The sequence below is a fragment of the Eretmochelys imbricata genome, chromosome 2 (genome assembly GCF_965152235.1).
Source record: "Eretmochelys imbricata isolate rEreImb1 chromosome 2, rEreImb1.hap1, whole genome shotgun sequence".
Taxonomy (NCBI): domain Eukaryota; kingdom Metazoa; phylum Chordata; order Testudines; family Cheloniidae; genus Eretmochelys; species Eretmochelys imbricata.
The window spans coordinates 14321104-14340544 of NC_135573.1; positions in this window are offsets into that span (position 1 = coordinate 14321104).

Below are 19441 nucleotides of genomic sequence, written 5' to 3' on the forward strand. Positions count from 1 at the left end.
AAAATGAAAGAGCATCAGTCCACACTGCTTTGGATCATTATAGAGCAGAACTGGTCATAAGTATGTCCTCTGGAATGGTGATTGAAGCATGAAGGGACATATGAATGTTTAGCATATCTGGCACCTAAATAGCTTGCAATGCCAGCTACAACAGTGTCATGTGAACACCTGTTCTCACTTTCAGGTGAGGTAAATAAGAAGCAGGCAGCATTATCTCCAGCATATGTAAACAAATGTGTTTGTCTTAGCGTTTGGCTGAATGAGAAGTAGGATTGAGTGGACATGTAGGCTCTAAAGTTTTACATTGTTTTGGTTTTGAGTGCAGTTATGTTAAAAAATCTTAATATTTGTAAGTTGAACTTTCACAATAAAGAGACTTCACCACAGTTCTTGTATGAGGTGAATTGAAAAATACTATTTATTTAGTTTCTTTTTTACAGTGCAAATATTTGTAATAAAAATAATATAAAGTGACCACTGTACAAATATTCTGTATTGTAATTGAAATCAATATACAGTAAAAGCTGTTTTATCTGGCATGTTGGGGGAATGGGGAGTGCTGGAAGTGAAAAATGCCAGTTAACTAAGAGGGAGGGAGTTTGGGTGCGGGAGGGGGTGCAGGGCGCAGGCTCTGGGAGGGAGTTTGGGTGTGGGACGGGGCTTGGGACAGCAGGAGTCCGGGGTACCAGATATGGGGGATGCTCACCACGGGCGGTTCCCTGCAAGTGTGACCTGTCCTGACTGCTCCTAGGCAGAGGCACAGCAGGCAGCTCTGCGTGCTGCCTCCGCCTGCAGGCACCACCCCTGCAGCTCCCTTTGGCCATGGTTCCCAGCCAATAGGAGCTGTGGAGCTAGCGCTCAGGGCAGGGTAGGGGCAGCGTGCAGAGCCCCCTTCTGCACCCAAACTCCCTCCCAAAGCCCGTATTTGAAAATGTAGAAAAACATCCAAAATATTTATAATAAATTTAAATTGGTATTCTATTATTGTTTGATAGTGCAGTTAAAGCTGCAATTAATTGTGACTAATTTTAATCTAGTTAATTTGTTTTGTATTAATTGCTTGAGTTAACAGAATGCAAACACTACCTGGTGTTCAGGTAGGACATCAGCAACCTTCTACTGATCAATTACATGCTATCAGTGTCCGTCTGCATTCTTTAAGGATACATCTGAACACCTGAATCCATTTGGGATATATGCATAAGGGAGGCTGAGGGATAGACTTTTTAAGCACTCGGCACCCACAAATGAGACCAAATTTTCAAAACAGGTCAGCTCTCATTAGAAAGAAAGGCCAGATTGTCAAAAGTGTTTGGCACCCAGAAGCTCCCCCGGGGATGTTTATGGCCAGATTTTCAAAGAGCACTCAATGTTCTGAACACCTTTAAAAAATTGACCCTGATTGTAGGTGCCAAGCACTTTAAAATCTGTCATTAAAAGTTCATGTGTGCAGGCGTGCGTGCATAGGGGTGTTATCTGTATCTATGAATATACAGATGGCACAGCATGTATGGAGCTGAAATTGTTAGTTTGTAGAATGAAATATAGAGGCTAGCATACAATGAGATCTTGCAATCTAAAATTCACTCAGGGTGTTTCAAGTGGGCCTCCCAGAAACTTGACAGAGAGCTTAGGAAAGAATAGGAGCTACACCTTGGACAACATGGGCAAGAATGTCTCTTTGGCACACACACTGAAATCTTTCCAAAATACTCTATCTTAATATCAAGAACAGGGAGAGAAAATTAAATTTGTAATAATGCACAGTAGACTTTAGGTTCTTAAGATTTCATTTTGAAATAAGTTTCTATATTTTGTCAAGGTACAGACATTATTACAATACTAGTAGCTGAAGGTCCATGCTGTCGCACAGTGTAATTTGTAAAATTTTATATTAAAAAAGCCAAAAATCACTGAATACTTAAAAACTGGATGGTAACAGACTGCAAATCCCAGTGATGGTTGAACCTGCTGATATTCTAAGCTCTCAACCATGCTTGCAGTTATTTCCATCTCTTCACAAGGACTCAACAGATATTCTAGGCTTCAGGATGGTGTTGGGTTTGTTTTGTGCGCTGGTTGTTTTGGACTGGGAAAGTTGTGTTGATTTGTGTAGGTGGCAAATGAGGGGTATGTACTGCAATGAGAGGCTATGTGTGTTTGGGATTATGATGTATGCTGGTTGTGTTGTGTGGCTGGTTTTGAAGAATGGTGGCAGTTGGGCCAAGTAATTCATCTTCTGTGCAGTTTGCCTCATACAACCAATGAAATTGTTGCATGCAGATTAGCTGTAGAGTAAGGCTAGTGACTGATAGTTACATCTGATATCACAATGATTTAGGACTCTTGGCATGGCATAAATACATGCCTTACTATAGCTTTAGACAGCATGGGTATAATCTGTAAAGGCAAAATGGCTGAGAACTTAAACATCGGATAGTATCAGACCTTGACTCCAAGTGATGATTCAACCTGGTGATATTCTGAACAATAAGAGATGTCAACCACAGTTGTAGCTGTTTTCATCACTCCGCACTGACTCAACAGACATTCTAGGCTTCAAATTGACACAGTGACAATCCTGGAATCCTATTATATAGATAAGCAGATGTGCTTCTGCTTTATTAATTAGCACAGCTTTGCCAAAAGCTTGTGGAGGTAGAAACTTACTTCTCTTCCACCTATTTTTCTTCAATGGCTTGGTGAAATTCAAAGCCTCATTGGGATTATTAAATAAGTAATTTATATTTTCCCTTTTTCTTAAAGAATAAAGCTAACAAGGAAACTAGATGCAGAAACTATATTAATGTGATATTTATGTTGCACAGTTAAAATATCTCTCGAAAAATGCAAAAGTCAAAGCTCTCATTGAAGCCAATGTCTGTCTTTTTTCTTGATTTCTTTCATAACAGGATTTGGCCTAAATTTTTCTTACCACACTGTTAAACTGTCCACATTATCCAGGCCCTATAAACTCCAGGACCTGTAAACATTTAAGCTTACATTTGCAAAAGTAGCTAGTGATTTTTGAGTGCCCAACTTGAGGCATATAAAAGGGTTATGATTGTCAAGGGCAGAGGCACTTCCTGAAAATCAAGTCTGTTGGGTGTCTCATGTTGGGCACCAAAAACTGAATCACCCATAATCAGCAATGACTTCTGAAAATGTAGCTCTTTGATTATGATATATTAAGCAATAGCTAAAGATTTACAATAGCATGGAAAAACAGGAAAAGAATGTGATACATATATGCAACAAAGATGAGTTAATGCTATAGGAAAATTCGTTTTTTGCTGTTCCTGGAATTGTGATTTTTACCTTTAATCTTTATGCTGTATTAACATATTTGCATGTAATACCTATATTTACTGATTACATACACAGGTATATAAGTACCACAAACACAGGAATGAACTCAGTGGACCTGATTCTCCACTGCCTTGTGCACTCATTTACATCTGTGCAAAGTGAGTACAAAGCTGGGTGTAAAATATGCATGTCAGAGTCTCCTTCCCTTTAAACTCACGTTAGCATTTCATACTCCCTAAGGATATGTCTACACTATGAAATAAGGTTGAATTTATAGAAGTCGGTTTTTTAGAAATCGTTTTTATATATTTGATTGTGTGTGTCCCCACAGAAAATGCTCTAAGTGCATTAAGTGCATTAACTCGGTGGAGTGCTTCCACTGTACCGAGGCAAGTGTCAACTTCCGGAGTGTTGCACTGTGGGTAGCTATCCCACAGTTCCCGCAGTCTCCACTGCCCATTGGAATTCTGGGTTGAGATCCCAGTGCCTGATGGGGTAAAAAACATTGTCGCGGGTGGTTCTGGGTACATGTAATCAGGCCCTCCCTCCCGCTGTGAAAGCAACAGCGGACAATTGTTTTGTGCCTTTTTTCCTGAGTTACCTGTGCAGACGCCATACCACGGCAAGCATGGAGCCCGCTCAGCTCACGGTCACCGTATGTCTCCTGGGTGCTGGCTGACGCAGTACTGCATTGCTACACAGCAACAGCAACCCATTGCCTTGTGACAGCAGATGGTGCAATAGGACTGGTAGCCGTCATCGTCGTGTCTGAGGTGCTCCTGGTCACCTCTGTGAGGTCAATCAGGAGCACCTGGGCAGACATGGGCGCAGGGACTAAATTTGGAGTGACTCGACCAGGTCATTCTCTTTAGTCCTGCAGTCAGTCCTATTGAACCATCTTATGGTGAGCAGGCAGGTGATTCGGATTGCTAGCAGTCCTATTGCACCATCTTATGCTGGGCAGGCAAGAGATGAGGATGGCTAGCAGTCCTATTGCACCATCTTCTGCCGAGCAGCCATGGGATGTGGATGGCTTGCAGTCCTGCACCATCTGCTGCCAGCCAAAGATGTAAAAGATAGATGGAGTGGATCAAAACAAGAAATAGACAAGAAACAGACCAGATTTGTTTTGTACTCATTTGCCCCCCCCCCCCCATCTAGGGGCCTCATTCCTCTAGGTCACACTGCAGTCACTCACAGAGAAAGTGCAGTGAGGTAAATCTAGCCATGTATCAATCAGAGGCCAGACAAACCTGCTTGTTCCAATAAGAACAATTACTTAGGTGCACCATTTCTTATTGGAACCCTCCATGAAATCCTGCCTGAAATACTCCTTGATGTAAAGCCACCCCCTTTGTTGATTTTAGCTCCCTGAAGCCAACCCTGTAAGCCATGTCGTCAGTCGCTCCTCCCTCCGTCAGAGCAACGGCAGGCAATCGTTCCGCGCCTTTTTTCTGTGCGGACGCCATACCAAGGCAAGCATGGAGGCGGCTCAGCTCACTTTGGCAATTAGGAGCACATTAAACACCACACGCATTATCCAGCAGTATATGCAGCACCAGAACCTGGCAGAGCGATACCGGGCGAGTAGGCGACGTCAGCGCGGTCTTGTGAGTGATCAGGACATGGACACAGATTTCTCTGAAAGCATGGGCCCTGCCAATGCATGCATCATGGTGCTAATGGGGCAGGTTCATGCTGTGGAACGCCGATTCTGGGCTCGGGAAACAAGCACAGACTGGTGGGACCGCATAGTGTTGCAGGTCTGGGACGATTCCCAGTGGCTACGAAACTTTCACATGCGTAAGGGCACTTTCATGGAACTCTGTGACTTGCTTTCCCCTGCCCTGAAGTGCATGAATACCAAGATGAGAGCAGCCCTCACAGTTGAGAAGCGAGTGGCGATAGCCCTGTGGAAGCTTGCAATGCCAGACAGCTACCGGTCAGTTGGGAATCAATTTGGAGTGAGCAAATCTACTGTGGTGTAGCCCACGCACCAAAGATCTGCTGATATCAAGGGTAGTGACCCTGGGAAATGTGCAGGTCATAGTGGATGGCTTTCCCTAACTGTGGTGGGGCCATAGACGGAACCCATATCCCTATCTTGGCACCAGAGCACCAAGCCGGCGAGTACATAAACCGCAAGGGGTACTTTTCAATAGTGCTGCAAGCTCTGGTGGATCATAAGGGACGTTTCACCAACATTAACATGGGATGGCCGGGAAAGGTACATGACGCTCGCATCTTCAGGAACTCTGATCTGTTTCAAAAGCTGCAGGAAGGGAATTTATTCCCAGACCAGAAAATAACCGTTGGGGATGTTGAAATGCCTATAGTTATCCTTGGGGACCCAGCCTACCCCTCAGTGCCATGGCTCATGAAGCCATACACAGGCAGCCTGGACAGTAGTCAGGAGCTGTTTAACTACAAGCTGACCAAGTGCAGAATGGTGGTAGAATGTGCATTTGGACATTTAAAAGTGCGCTGGCGCAGTTTACTGACTCGGTTAGACCTCAGCGAAAACAATATTCCCACTGTTATTACTGCTTGCTGTGTGCTCCACAATATCTGTGAGAGTAAGGGGGAGACGTTTATGGCGGGATGGGAGGTTGAAGCAAATCACCTGACTGCTGGTTACGCGCAGCCAGACACCAGGGCAGTTAGAAGAGCACAGGAGGGCGCGGTGCGCATCAGAGAAGCTTTCAAAACCAGTTTCATGACTGGACAGGCTACGGTGTGAAAGTTCTGTTTGTTTCTCCTTGATGAAACCCCCTGCCCCTTGGTTCACTCTACTTCCCTGTAAGCTAACCACCCTCCCCTCCTTCCTTCGATCACCGCTTGCAGAGGCAATAAAGTCATTGTTGCTTCACATTCATGCATTCTTTATTCATTCATCACACAAATAGGGGGATGACTACCAAGGCAGCCCAGGAGGGGTGGTGGAGGAGGGAAGGACAGTGCCACACAGCACTTTAAAAGTTTACAACTTTAAAACTTATTGAATGTCAGCCTTCTGTTTTTTGGGCAATCCTCTGGGGTGGAGTGGCTGGGTGGCCGGAAGCCCCCCCACCGCGTTCTTGGGCGTCTGGGTGAGGAGGCTATGGAACTTGGGAAGGAGGTTGGTTGATTACACAGGGGCTGTAGCAGCAGTCTGTGCTCCAGCTGCCTTTGCTGCAGCTCAACCATACACTGGAGCATATTGGTTTGATCCTCCAGCAGCCTCAGCATTGAATCCTGCCTCCTCTCATCACGCTGCCGCCACATTTGAGCTTCAGCCCTGTCTTCAGCCCGCCACTTACTCTCTTCAGCTCGCCACCTCTCCTCCTGGTCATTTTGTGCTTTCCTGCACTCTGACATTGTCTGCCTCCACGCATTCGTCTGTGCTCTGTCAGTGTGGGCGGACAGCATGAGCTCAGAGAACATTTCATCACGAGTGCGGTTTTTTCTCTTTCTAATCTTCACTAGCCTCTGGGAAGGAGAAGATCCTGTGATCATTGAAACACATGCAGCTGGTGGAGAAAAAAAGGGGACAATGGTATTTAAAAAGACACATTTTATAGAACAATGGGTACACTCTTTCACGGTAAACCTTGCTGTTAACATTACATACATAGCACACGTGCTTTCGTTCCAAGGTTGCATTTTGCCTCCCCCCACCACGTGGCTAACCCCTCACCCCTCCCTGTGGCTAACAGCGGGGAACATTTCTGTTCAGCCACAGGCAAACAGCCCAGCAGGAATGGGCTCCTCTGAGTGTCCCCTGAAGAAAAGCACCCTGTTTCAACCAGGTGACCATGAATGATATCACTCTCCTGAGGATAACACAGAGAGATAAAGAACGGATGTTGTTTGAACGCGAGCAAACATACACTGCAATGCTTTGTTGTATAATGATTCCCGAGTACGTGCTACTGGCCTGGTGTGGTAAAGTGTCCTACCATGGAGGACGCAATAAGGCTGCCCTCCCCAGAAACCTTTTGCAAAGGCTTTGGGAGTACATCCGGGAGAGCTGCAAATGCTAGGGCAAATTAATCATTACACATGCTTGCTTTTAAACCATGTATAGTATTTTAAAAGGTACACTCACCGGAGGTCCCTTCTCCACCTGCTAGGTCCAGGAGGCAGCCTTGGGTGGGTTCGGGGAGTACTGGCTCTAGGTCCAGGGTGAGAAACAGTTCCTGGCTGTCGGGAAAACCGGTTTCTCCATTCGCTTGCTGTGAGCTATCTACAACCACATCATCATCATCATCTTCCTCGTCCCCAAAACCTGCTTCTGTGTTGCCTCCATCTCCATTGAAGGAGTCAAACAACACGGCTGGGGTAGTGGTGGCTGAACCCCCTAAAATGGCATGCAGCTCATCATAGAAGCGGCATGTTTGGGGCTATGACCCGGAGCGGCTGTTCGCCTCTCTGGTTTTCTGGTACGCTTGCCTCAGCTCCTTAAGTTTCATGTGGCACTGCTTCGGGTCCCTGTTATGGCCTCTGTCCTTCATGCCCTGGGAGATTTTGACAAATGTTTCGGCATTTCGAAAACTGGAATGGAGTTCTGATAGCACAGATTCCTCTCCCCATACAGTGATCAGATCCCGTACCTCCCGTTCGGTCCATGCTGAGCTCTTTTGCGATTCTGGGACTCCATCATGGTCACCTCTGCTGATGAGCTCTGCATAGTCACCTGCAGCTTGCCATGCTGGCCAAACAGGAAACTGAAATTCAAAAGTTCGTGGGCCTTTTCCTGTCTACCTGGCCAGTGCATCTGAGTTGAGAGTGCTGTCCAGAGCGGTCGCAATGGAGCACTCTGGGATAGCTCCCGGAGGCCAATACTGTCTAATTGTGTCCACAGTACCCCAGATTTGACCTGGCAAGGCTGATTTAAGCGCTAATCCACTTGTCAGAGGTGGAGTAAGGAAATTGATTTTAAGAGCCCTTTAAGTCGAAAAAAGGGCTTCATCGTGTGGACGGGTACAGGTTTACATGGATTTAATGCTGCTAAATTTGACCTAAACTCCTAGTGTAGACCAGGGCTTACACAAAGGGACATAAGTACACAGTGTGTGAGGCAGTTGAGAGTCAGGCCCTATGTCTTCAGGTTACTATTAAGACAAGACTTAAGAAGAAGAAAAGTTGTCATGTTCACTGGTCTCTCTTTGCACATCATCAGTCTACTCACTGTTTCCTAACACTAAATTTTATGTCCTAGTATTTATTTTGTTTGTCATCTGCCTCATACGGGAAGCTCCCTTATAATTCTCAGATATGTAGGGAGAGGACAAGTGATCCCTTTTATGTAACCACTTCTTTTTCCTTGCCCTGGGGATCATCTCTCACACATTCAATTCGCTAGTCCCCTGCAGGTAAGTACATATTTCCGAAGAAGACAGCTCTCTTTGGTAAGTGCTGCTTTTTTGTACACTCCTGCTAACTTAGCTTTTTTTTATTTTGGGCGGGGGAGGGGAGGGTGCGGAGGAATCAAAAGCCTTCAAGTACAGACATGTTATGAAGGCTTAATATGTTATAGCAGCTCCCGTGCTACTTGAAGGACAAAGCTGGCTTTGTGCTTTGCTGGCAGGCAACACCTCACTCTAACGAGAACACTGCACAGATGTAATTACAAAGTGCCACTTACAGATTTAGGAATTTATTCAGTATCACCTAATACTCCCTAACTCCATTCTATTACCTCATAAAGGTAAGCCTGGAGATCAGAGCAAATGACTTCAGAGTGTTCAACAGCAGTGGCAAGAGTGAGAAGACCATGTAAGGTATGAATCTCTCTGGTTTGTGCTCCATAGCACCTGAATCCTGTTTCCAAGGGGGTTACAGGAGAACTCCTTATTCAGTTCCTGCTCTAAGTAGTTATGTAGAATTGTCCTGGTCATCTATTCTTATTCATTTATTTAAAGAAAGAAAAACAACTTCTATGTTGCACTCCAGAGTTTAGTGCTAAAAGTTTTTCACCATACAATGTCATTATATGATCCTTGTTCTTAGCATATACTGTTTATTTATAAAGCATGCACAAAGTCTTGTTTCTCTGAACACAGTAGGAATCAAATAAGACTGTTTTTCTCTGCTCACAATTCCAAGCCTCTTGTCAGCCAGTATTCTGATCAAAAGGCTCTCTCAGGGGGTTTTCACAGTTCCCTGCACCCAGTGCTCATTCTAGCTGTCTCCTTGGATTTCTGCTGCTTCTGAGTTTCTCTCACACATACACACATTTGTAAGCAAATGCATCCCCTGCCCCTGAGCATGTTACCAGATCATAGTGGAACCCCTCAGGATATATGGCTAAACTCATATTCCAGCTTTGCATATGCCTGTGTTTTGGGCAGAGGCCCCTAGTGTATTAGCTATCTGTCCCATAAATGAGCTTGTTAGAGGATGGACTGGGCCCTTTTACACGGAGCTGGTGCAGCCCACTTGTGCCTTGTTAACTGCCTTGCTATGGGGCCTGGTAGAGGGCAGCTGGTCTCTTTAAAAAAAAAAGGCATAAGAAAAGAAGAAATAGACACAAAGCTGTGGCAGAGAATGGAGAACAGCAGCAGTGAGCAGGAGGTTCCTAGACTATAAGGACAGGGTGTTTGTGGAGTTCGTTACAGAGCCCTGAGGAGGGAACACAGAGACAGGGTACTGCTGAGCCACTGCTGGCCATGAGGGAGTGTTCAGAAAGCAGCTGACCCTATTTCAGGCCTCAACAGCTTACTTATCCTAAATGAAAGGCAGCTGTTACACCCACCAGCTTAAATGAGGGTTAACCCAACCCATAACAAGACTATATGTTGTCTGGAGGGGCTTGTCATTTGTAATTGTGTTAAGCATATTGGAATGCTATTGTAAGAAAATACTTATATAAAATCAAGCTATATTGTACTGAAGGGACACACTCTGAGTAATCAGTTACTACTTGAACACTAAAGAATTCCACAAGGTTAGCAGTTCCCACACTGTAACTTGTAGACTACTGTTGGTCTGTGGAAACTTACTGGTGGTTTGCAAAGAGCCGGCTGGTCACACGGTGCTGTGTCTGAAGGGTTTCCATCTGCTTTTATGTGTCTCTGTCTTCATCACAAATGAGAGTATGGAGGCCTGCAAAAGCACTTGGATAGAAGGAAGAGAAGCCATACTAGCTGCCTCTGCTATGAACAGCTACTACGTAGGAACAAGAGAAGAGTTACTCTCAGGAACTGGAGTGGTCAGTCACTTCAGGGAAAGGAACAAAGCAGCCAGACAGTATGTCCAGAGGAGCAGGGGGAGAAGAGATCCAGGTGGATGGATGGTGTGTCCAATGAGAAAGGGCATTGAAGCATGTGCCAGGGAGAGGAAGACCAGGTAACAGGGAAGCATGTGCAGGACTGGGGGAGGAAAAAAGGATCAGGTGGTTGAGATGTATGTTCAGGTGGAAGGGGGAGAGGGAGGAATTGAAGAGAGAGAAGAAAGAGATAATGTACTAAATGAAAATGGAGAAAGTGGTTGAACTCTTATTACAGTAAAGACAATTAAATATATGCAAATATTTTTGCAATATTTTCCACGTGAGCAATTGCTGCAAGTGCCATTGGGGGTGGTCTATGATAATGCCTAAATGTGGTATGCACTCTGAAAAACTTTTTGTGAATCTTTAACTAGAGGATATAGAAGGCTTCATGCACTTCTGAGCAGAATAAAAACTCTGAAGCATCTTGATATTATTGTTGAATTCCAGTATTTCTGTAATTCTCTGGAGTTGGATATACAGCCTTGGATCGTTCAAGTATGAGATTTGATAAATGGCAGTTAGAATATAGTATATAGTTAGCACAATAGCTCTTAAAAAATTACAACAAACAATCTTAGATAAATAGAATAGTGCTGCACTGCGCTACCCAAGAATGTGTTTCTGAAGTCACTACAGACCCATTCCTAAAGCTCTCATTCCATGATGCACCTATTAATTGCTGACTTGCAGTTTTAGAGGAATACAATATAAATCAAAAGATGTGGTTCTGTGGTTGTACAATGTAGTACTTAGGATGGGAGTGTAGTCTAATGGTTTCAGCAGGAAATGGGCAACAGGGACTTTTGGTTTCTTTTTTTCCTCGTTCTGCTACTTATTTTGTATATGTCCTTGGAAAAATTAACCATGTTCTGCCTCAGTTTACCTGTTACAGTTATAACTAAGGCTATGATTTAGTCATGGATATTTTTAGTAAAAGTCATGGACAGGTCATGGGCAATAAACAAAAATTCACAGCCAGTGACCTGTCCATGACTTATTCTAAAAATATCTGTGATTAAATCTTGCTGGGGGTTTGTGGGGGGCCACTACTAGGCGGGACGCTCATGGCACCAGCTGCCAGAGGCTACGAACTGTAGCTGCTCTGGCCAGCAGGCCACTGCCGCTGCAGATCACGGCAGCTCCAGCAGGCCGGGGACTGCTGCGGGGCTAGCAGACCATCTCTGGCCGGCTGAGGATCGCTGCTGGGGCCATGGACTGCGGCTGCTCCTGCCAGCCAGTCAGGGACTGCTGCTTGGGGCTGTAGATCACAGCTGCTCCGGCCATCTGGGGACTGCTGCCACACTGGCCCCTGCAGAAGTCACAGAGGTTACGGAAAGTCACAGAATCTGTGACTCCCATGACCTCCGTGACAGACCTGGAGCCCTAGTTATAACACCCCTCAAGGATGTTGTGAGAATTGATTAATATTTATAAATCTCTTTGAAATACTTTCAGGAAAAGTGGTACTGCATAAAGGTGCAAAATTGAATTCTATACGTACAATATTGTGAAGAAAATTATAACTTATTAGAAGACAGCAGAATATACCGTTAGGTCCAGATTTTTAGAGGTATTTAGGCACTGCTGCACTCAGCATTGCAATGCCTAACTGACTTAGGAGTCTAAGGTCTTGTCTATGTTGCTGTACAGTGCAGACTGTGGTGTGGCAGGCAGGAGAAGCGAATTGTAGAGTGCACCAAAATGTTGTGATCTGATTGCCCTGTGTGGACAATGCCATCACAAACTAAAAGACACCTAGTTCATGTTAATGTAACCTGGTGGGATTTTGCTTTCTAGGGCCCAGATTTTTAAAGGAATTTAGGTGAGCAGAGCAATGTCTAACCCTTAGGCAAGTTGCCTCAAAATGGAGCTTTCAGACCTGAGTTAGGTGGCTCTGTGCTGCCCAGGCTTCCTATGGAAGGCATGGGGATAGTTAAGCACCTAAGAAAGGGATTTTCAGAAGCTGGCCAGCTGAGCAGGGAGCTACCTGAGCAAGCCAGGACTGAAATGTCTAGGAGAAGAGTGGGGAGAGGAGTGTTGCTTAGGCATCTAAGGGTCTGTCAACACTTCAGTGTAAGCCCAGAGTTAGTAGCACTTGAGTTAACCGACCCTGGGTTTGTTAATCTAGGGTTTGAATGTCTAGAGTAACTTGTCTACAGTTCAGGTTAGGATTGTTGAACTCTGGGTCCCAGACTGGGGTTCCATTGCCTATGCTGCATTATGCAGGCCTGAGACCAACCACCCATATCCCAGACTTCCTAGGTGGCCATGCTAGTCCTTTGTTCATGGTGCAGTGTGGGAAAACTTGACTGCCTACCAAACTTGATTGTCCACAGAACAAAGAAAGTTGTTCCATCCTATGCAGCAAAGCAATAGGGCTTGAACTGTGGGTCACAGCTTGATTCAGCCTTGGACCACTCTACTCTTGTGAGATCCTGGGACCCTGGGTTCAAGCCCTGAGTTAGCCCAATTTGTGTGTAGATTTACATTGTAGTTTAGACATACCGTAAGCAGCTGACTCTATGTTCCTGGCTGAGAGGCCAGAAATAGTCATTTCTCTCCACTGAGGATCTTCAGCCATGAACCCTCTCTTGGAGTTAGGCCAATAAGCCAGGTCAGCTGAGTGAAGCAACACTTAAATGCCTTTGAAAATCTCTGCCTTAGAGTCCAGTCCTTCATCCCTCTACTCTCATAAGTTCCACAAATGTCTGTGGGACTAGTTGCATGAATAAGGATTGCAAGATTAGCCCTTTCCTTAGGCTCCTTAGGAGAGCTATATTTGTGCTTACTGGTGTTAATGGACTGATTGAACCAATAAGGAGACCTAAATTAAATGTGTACAGCCTGAAACAGGGAGTTAAGGCAAAATCTATTTTTCTTAGCAAATATATGGATACAACAAATGGGTGGTAAAGCAAGAACAGTTGTGTTCAGTGCATAATTGGATGGCTTTTCTAAAGAAAGTATAGAAGATATAGAACAAATCTGCAAAGGAAGTTAGAAAGTAAGTGTGCTCAAACACCTTTCCCTTTTCCTGGAATTTCACATTTTCACAATAGATAGGTAATATATTGTGTGACTATCTTTGAGAAACTGTGGGGAAGCATTCAGTGATGCAGAGGATGTCATCCAAGCACCTGTTTCATAGACAGTAAAGTAAACCAGTAATTTAGGTTTCTATGATTTATAGATAAACAACCAGACCACATATTGGAATTGTCTCTAGGCAGGGACAACTCATTTAGTGTTTTCTTAATAGTAATAACTTAGCTATATAGAGTGCCTTTCATCCCCAAAGATCCTGAAGCATTTTATTAACTCAGCCAACTACTGTGTAGATAAAGGAAATGCTTGACTCGTGAAGAAAATGCAACCACTTCTGGGGCAAAAAGCAACAGTTGCTTAATATCACTACACAACAGTTTAGGACAGGAAGTGAAGAAAGAAACTATATCAAATTAAAATTGTAGGTGAAATTTGGTTAGGTAGAATATAACTAAATCTAACTACTGGAGTTGGAATGTGGGCAGTGTACAGCATCTAATACATCTCCACTAGAGAAAAATGCCTTTTTAAAAAAAGACTCATTTGAAATGAGCACAATTTCCCTCACTACTACATTGGAACATGGTTTCAATGCTGTCTTAGGCCTTATCCCGCAAGCTATTTTGTGTGGGTGGACCTCTGTGTCTCCATGGAGCCCTACTGCAGTGGTGCTCTTCATGAGTACAGGGCTCTGTCCGTGTAAAACAGCTTGAAGAATTGGGACACTGGAGAGAAGAATACAGTACCACGTCTTACTGCACTTCGGGGTTTCCTGAGAGGTCTCCTATCCAAAAACTGACCACATTCAACCCTTCTTCATGACATTGGAGAGGATTGCTGTGGTTTCAGTTTCCTTGGAACTATTTAAGTGTGGGCATGTATGGGTGAAAGGAATATATGTTTTTATCATTTATATTCCAGAATCACGCAAAATATGAGTTGTTGTGCAGACTTTATGGGGAGACACTGTCTTGGCCCCAAGGAATTATTCACAGTCTAAACAGACATGACAAAAGACATGGGAATAGGATGGATGTACAAGAAAATCTATTTGATGTGCTGTTATGGCAGTAACCAGTAGTGGATTTGACAGTGTTTTCTGTCCATCGTCTCCTCCTTCCTTCATGTTTTACATGTGTTCTGCTATTCCAAATTAGTTGCTCCCCCATGTGCTATTCTCAGTTACAGTAAGCCCCCTTCCTAACCTACTTCGTAGACTAGGAATTTAGTGTGGGAGATAAAAATGCAAAACAATCAGATAATAAGAAGGTGTTTCTGCTTTAAACATGTTGGGCCAAAATCTGATCAGATTTGTACTCTGTTCAAATCAATAGGAGCTATTGGCGAGTAAATCAAGACAACATTTGGTCCATTGTTTATTTCTTTTAATACTGTGTTTTTATTATTCATTCATATGAGAAGGCAATGACAATTTTGAATTCCTTTCTCTGCCCTTTTTAGTCTACAGGGCGTCTGAAGAGAATGCCTACAGTGAAAGATTTATTTGCAGACAAGTGAAGAGAGGTCTATCAAGTAATGAAAATGTGGTCTTGTTTGGTTGCTGTCTTTTCCATTTTTTTTTGAGAGAGAGCTATTAACTTGTACAAGAAAATCACTTTAATGGAACATAACTGTTTTATGAATAAAGTGCAAAGAGATCTCCATGCAGTATTTATATGCTGTCTCAATTACCACTGCAAATAGATTTGATGATTCAGCAGATAAGAGTTCTAACAGGATCTTCAGTAATTCCTTTCTCCATTAAGTCCTCTGAAGGAGAACCCAGATCTACACTGTAGCCTAGTCTTGTATTCCATTTAGCTCACACATTTCACAATAATGTAATTGTGTTGTAATACATTACAATAATGTAATCTGTTGTAAACCAGAAATGCAGACAAGCTAGTGAAGCAGAGCCGAATGGAATGCTGATATTCTGTAGCAATATAAGTTTCCAGTCAGCTTTCTTTAATATAAGATTCTTTGAGGTAAATGTGTCTGGTGTCCAATCACATTGAAATGTGTTGGGGATGTGTGTGTGTGTGGAGAGGAATGTACACCTTATTGTAACACACACAAACACACACACACTAACACAGAGTACAGAAGCATTCTAGAAAGAAGCAAATGTGTCACTTCCAAATGTTTGGTCACTTTATTGTACAAAACAAAGGCATACATTTTTATTGTCTCTAAAGGGGAAAGTCAGTGAGTTACGAGAAGTGAAGAAACCCAGAGCGGAAACTTGGAAGAATTAGCATATGGCACTGTGTGAGAGATCTTACAAAGAAGGACCTTTTTCCCCCCTTTACCAATGTCAGAATGCTTGCTGCCTTTTTAAAGCATCATCAGGGGAGTAGGGAGCAAGTGCCATTTGCACAGGAATACATGAAGAACGGCTGTTAAGAATATTGTGACATGTTATATGAAGCACCAAGGGATATTCCAGACTTTATCAAGAATGAGGCAATCATTTCCACAGTCATAAAAGTACCTTGGCAGGCAGACTGCAAACATAATAAAAGGACGGGGAGCAGGGGGGTATGTTGCCTGTGCTCATAAAAGGGGATGGTGATTGTGTAGTTACAGTCCTTCATAAAATCCTTCACTTTAGATGGAGGGAAGGAAATTAGGTCAGAAGACCTGGTTACAAAGCGACCTACATTATTTTAGCTAAAATAAAGGCGACTAGTAGGATCGAAAACAGCAAAACAATCTCATTATTCCAATACATAAGGGGCTTCTACATGTCATTCTAGATCAAGAACAACAGACAGGACGAGGTAGATGCTTAGGAAGAGAAGAGAACTCTGTCAGATTTCTTCCCTGGAAAGCTGTGATGGAAGAGGCAAGGGATTGTAATCAATTACTCTTCTCAATGGGATTTGTTAATTACGCAAAGATTTTTAGTGTCCAATCCTTTGGGAACTTGAATGGTTACAGGTTTCCCTTTTGGCCTAAATGGATTTATTCAGAACCAATAAAGGAATGCAGTGGATTGTCAGCATGTTACAAGACTGTAGAATTACACAAGAAAGGGCTTTGCAACAATACACTTCCTTTTTATCTCTTTTGAGAAAATTATAGTGGGTGGTTTTGAGGATGTAGTTCAGATACCTGATAAACAATTGGAAATGTGAAGTTCAGTATGGTTTTCTTTTTCATATGTATCATAGACAGCACCCAAGGTAGTTTTTTGGCAGATATTTTGTGGCTTGTACTGTGGCATCTTTCTGGCTGTTTAAGACACCAAGGCCATGATAACAGAGCTAAAAATACATAGGTTTGGAACAAGAGGTTTGCTTCAGTCGTTTAGGCTTAGTGATTAATGAGAACTGTGATAGCTCTCTGGAGATTCATAAGAGACCATTAATGACAGGTTCATTTATAAAGGATAAAGATCTCTCCAACATCAAAGTACTTCAAAAAGTACAATAAATAAGGGAAATTTTGAACTTTGGTGAGATCTGGACAGTGGTGCAATATGACTGTCATCTAGTTAGTGTGACTTCTGAAAGGATGGATTTATCAAGAAGATAAGTTTTCATTTTCTTTTGTTTTTCCCCCTCAGAACATTTTGTTTTCTTCTTCTTATGCTTCACACATCAACCTACCAATACAAGGTGGTACAAGTTTCAAACAGCTGTGAATCTCTCCAGAACCCACATCAAATCCCGAAGGATGTACCTAAATAATGTTAACAAATTTAGTTTAAAAATGTTAATGAATAAATAAATAGCCTTCCTCCTTGTTATACACTATATCTACTTTCAAATTTTAAACCTACCCATGTACTTTAATATATATTGAAATTTGATCAAATATGTACTGTAAATAAAAGCACAATTTGATATTTTCAAGATTTTTTTCCTATAAATAAATAAATCTAGTAGTTACTTCAGGGAATATTTTTAGAAAGAACCAATAGAAGAAACAAACATGGTCCAGTGTTTAGGGCACTGGTCTGGGGGTCAAGGTTAACAAGCTATTTTCCCAGATCTGTCCCTGACTCATTGTGCAATCTTGGCCAAGAAATTTAGGGCTGAATTTTTAGAACTGTGTGTTATTCATGTAATCCTTCTGTGCCTCAGTTTCTCCCTGTAAAGTTGGTATAATACTTATTTCACAAGAATTTCACATCTCAAAAGGTGCTTCATTGGTGTCTATATAGTATTTTAAGACCCCTGAATAAAATCCGAAATAAATGCTGTATCTTTATTATTACTATTATTATTTATTATTAAATTCCCTTACAGTATGAGAAGGCTGTATATTCCATGCAATTTTGAAAAACAACTCTCTCTCCATTATTTGTTATTTGTGATCCAGTCTCGCTCCCATTGAGCTAGTCAGGGGCCAGCCTGCAGCAGAGCCAATCTCCTGGCAACCTAATGAGCAGGGCTGGTCCTCATAGAAGCTGTCTGATTCACTGCACCACCTGAATGGTTGCAGGAGTCAGCAGGCTGATACTTAAGCTCAGTAGCAGCAACAGTCCAATGGCTGCTCAATGCATTCCTGCCCCACAGCTGTGCTTGGGTACTGTCCCTGCTGCTGCTGTCATCTCTAGCCTTGCCCCAGTCTCAGTCCCGTTCCTCCAGCTTCTTCCTGACTTCTGACTCCTGGTTCAGACCCTTGGCTCTGCCTTCTGACTGTGACTCTGGTTCACCCTTGGGTTTAGGCTTTGGCTCCTGGCTCTGAGACTTGGCTTTGATCTCCTACCCACCTGGTCTGGATCCAGCCCTAACTGGTAGTCTGGACTCTTGTGCCAACCATTAGGGAAGATCACCTATGATCCAGTTGCTGACAAGTGGCCAAACTCCCATTAACTTCAGTGTTGCAGGGTCAAATTCATAGTTCTCATCAATCAGAAGTTATATCTGCCATCATAATTGTATCAGTAGCTGGAGATGCAAACTTTGGGTCAAGACCTGAAATGTGTTGAGTGCCTGTAACTTCCATGGGAATTATAAATGCTCAGAACTTCTCAGGAATGTCCCAAAATTGTGAAATATTGTCCTGAGGTGTGAACTTGTGTCCTGGCTAAAGAACAAATGGTAGTTTGGCAAAAATATTGCAGTAGGGTCAAATGCTCATAAAATCAATTAGCCGTTCAACTAAGCTAAGACTGATGAAGCAAGATCTCTTTTGTACACACTGTATTTTTAATGTAACATACAGGAGTGTTGACTGTTTTGCCTATTACTTCCATATAAAATGGGGGTGAGCAAACTTTTTGGCACGAGGGCCACATTGAGGTTCCAAAACTGTATGGAGGGCCGGGTAGGGAAGGCTGTGCCTCCTCAAACAGCCTGACCCCACCGCCATCCTATCCCCTGACTGCCCCCCCACAGAACCTCTGACCCAAGCAACCCCCCCATCTCTGTGTCCCTTTACCGTCCATCCCCCCCGGACCCTGCTCCCTGTCCCCTGACTGCCCCGACCCCTATCCACATACCTGCCCCCTAACAAGCCTCCTGCGACTCCCATGCCTATCCAACTCCCTTTGTCCCCGACACCCACCCCCTGCAGAACTGCCACCCCAGCCAACTGCTCCCTGTTCCCTGTCTGCCCCCCAGGACCACCTGCCCCTTATCCAACTCCCCCTAATCCCTGCCCCCTTACCATGCTGCTCAGAGCACCAGGACTGGCAGCCACGCCGCCCGGCCAGAGCCAGCCACGCTGCCGCACAGTCTAGAGCACCAGGGCAGGCCAGCGGCTCTCGCAGCCGCGCTGCTCAGCAGGAGCTTGCAGCCCAACCGCACAGGGCGCTGGCTGCACAGCAAGCTGAGGCTGCGGGGGAGGGAGCTAGCCTTCCCAATCGGGACCTTAAGC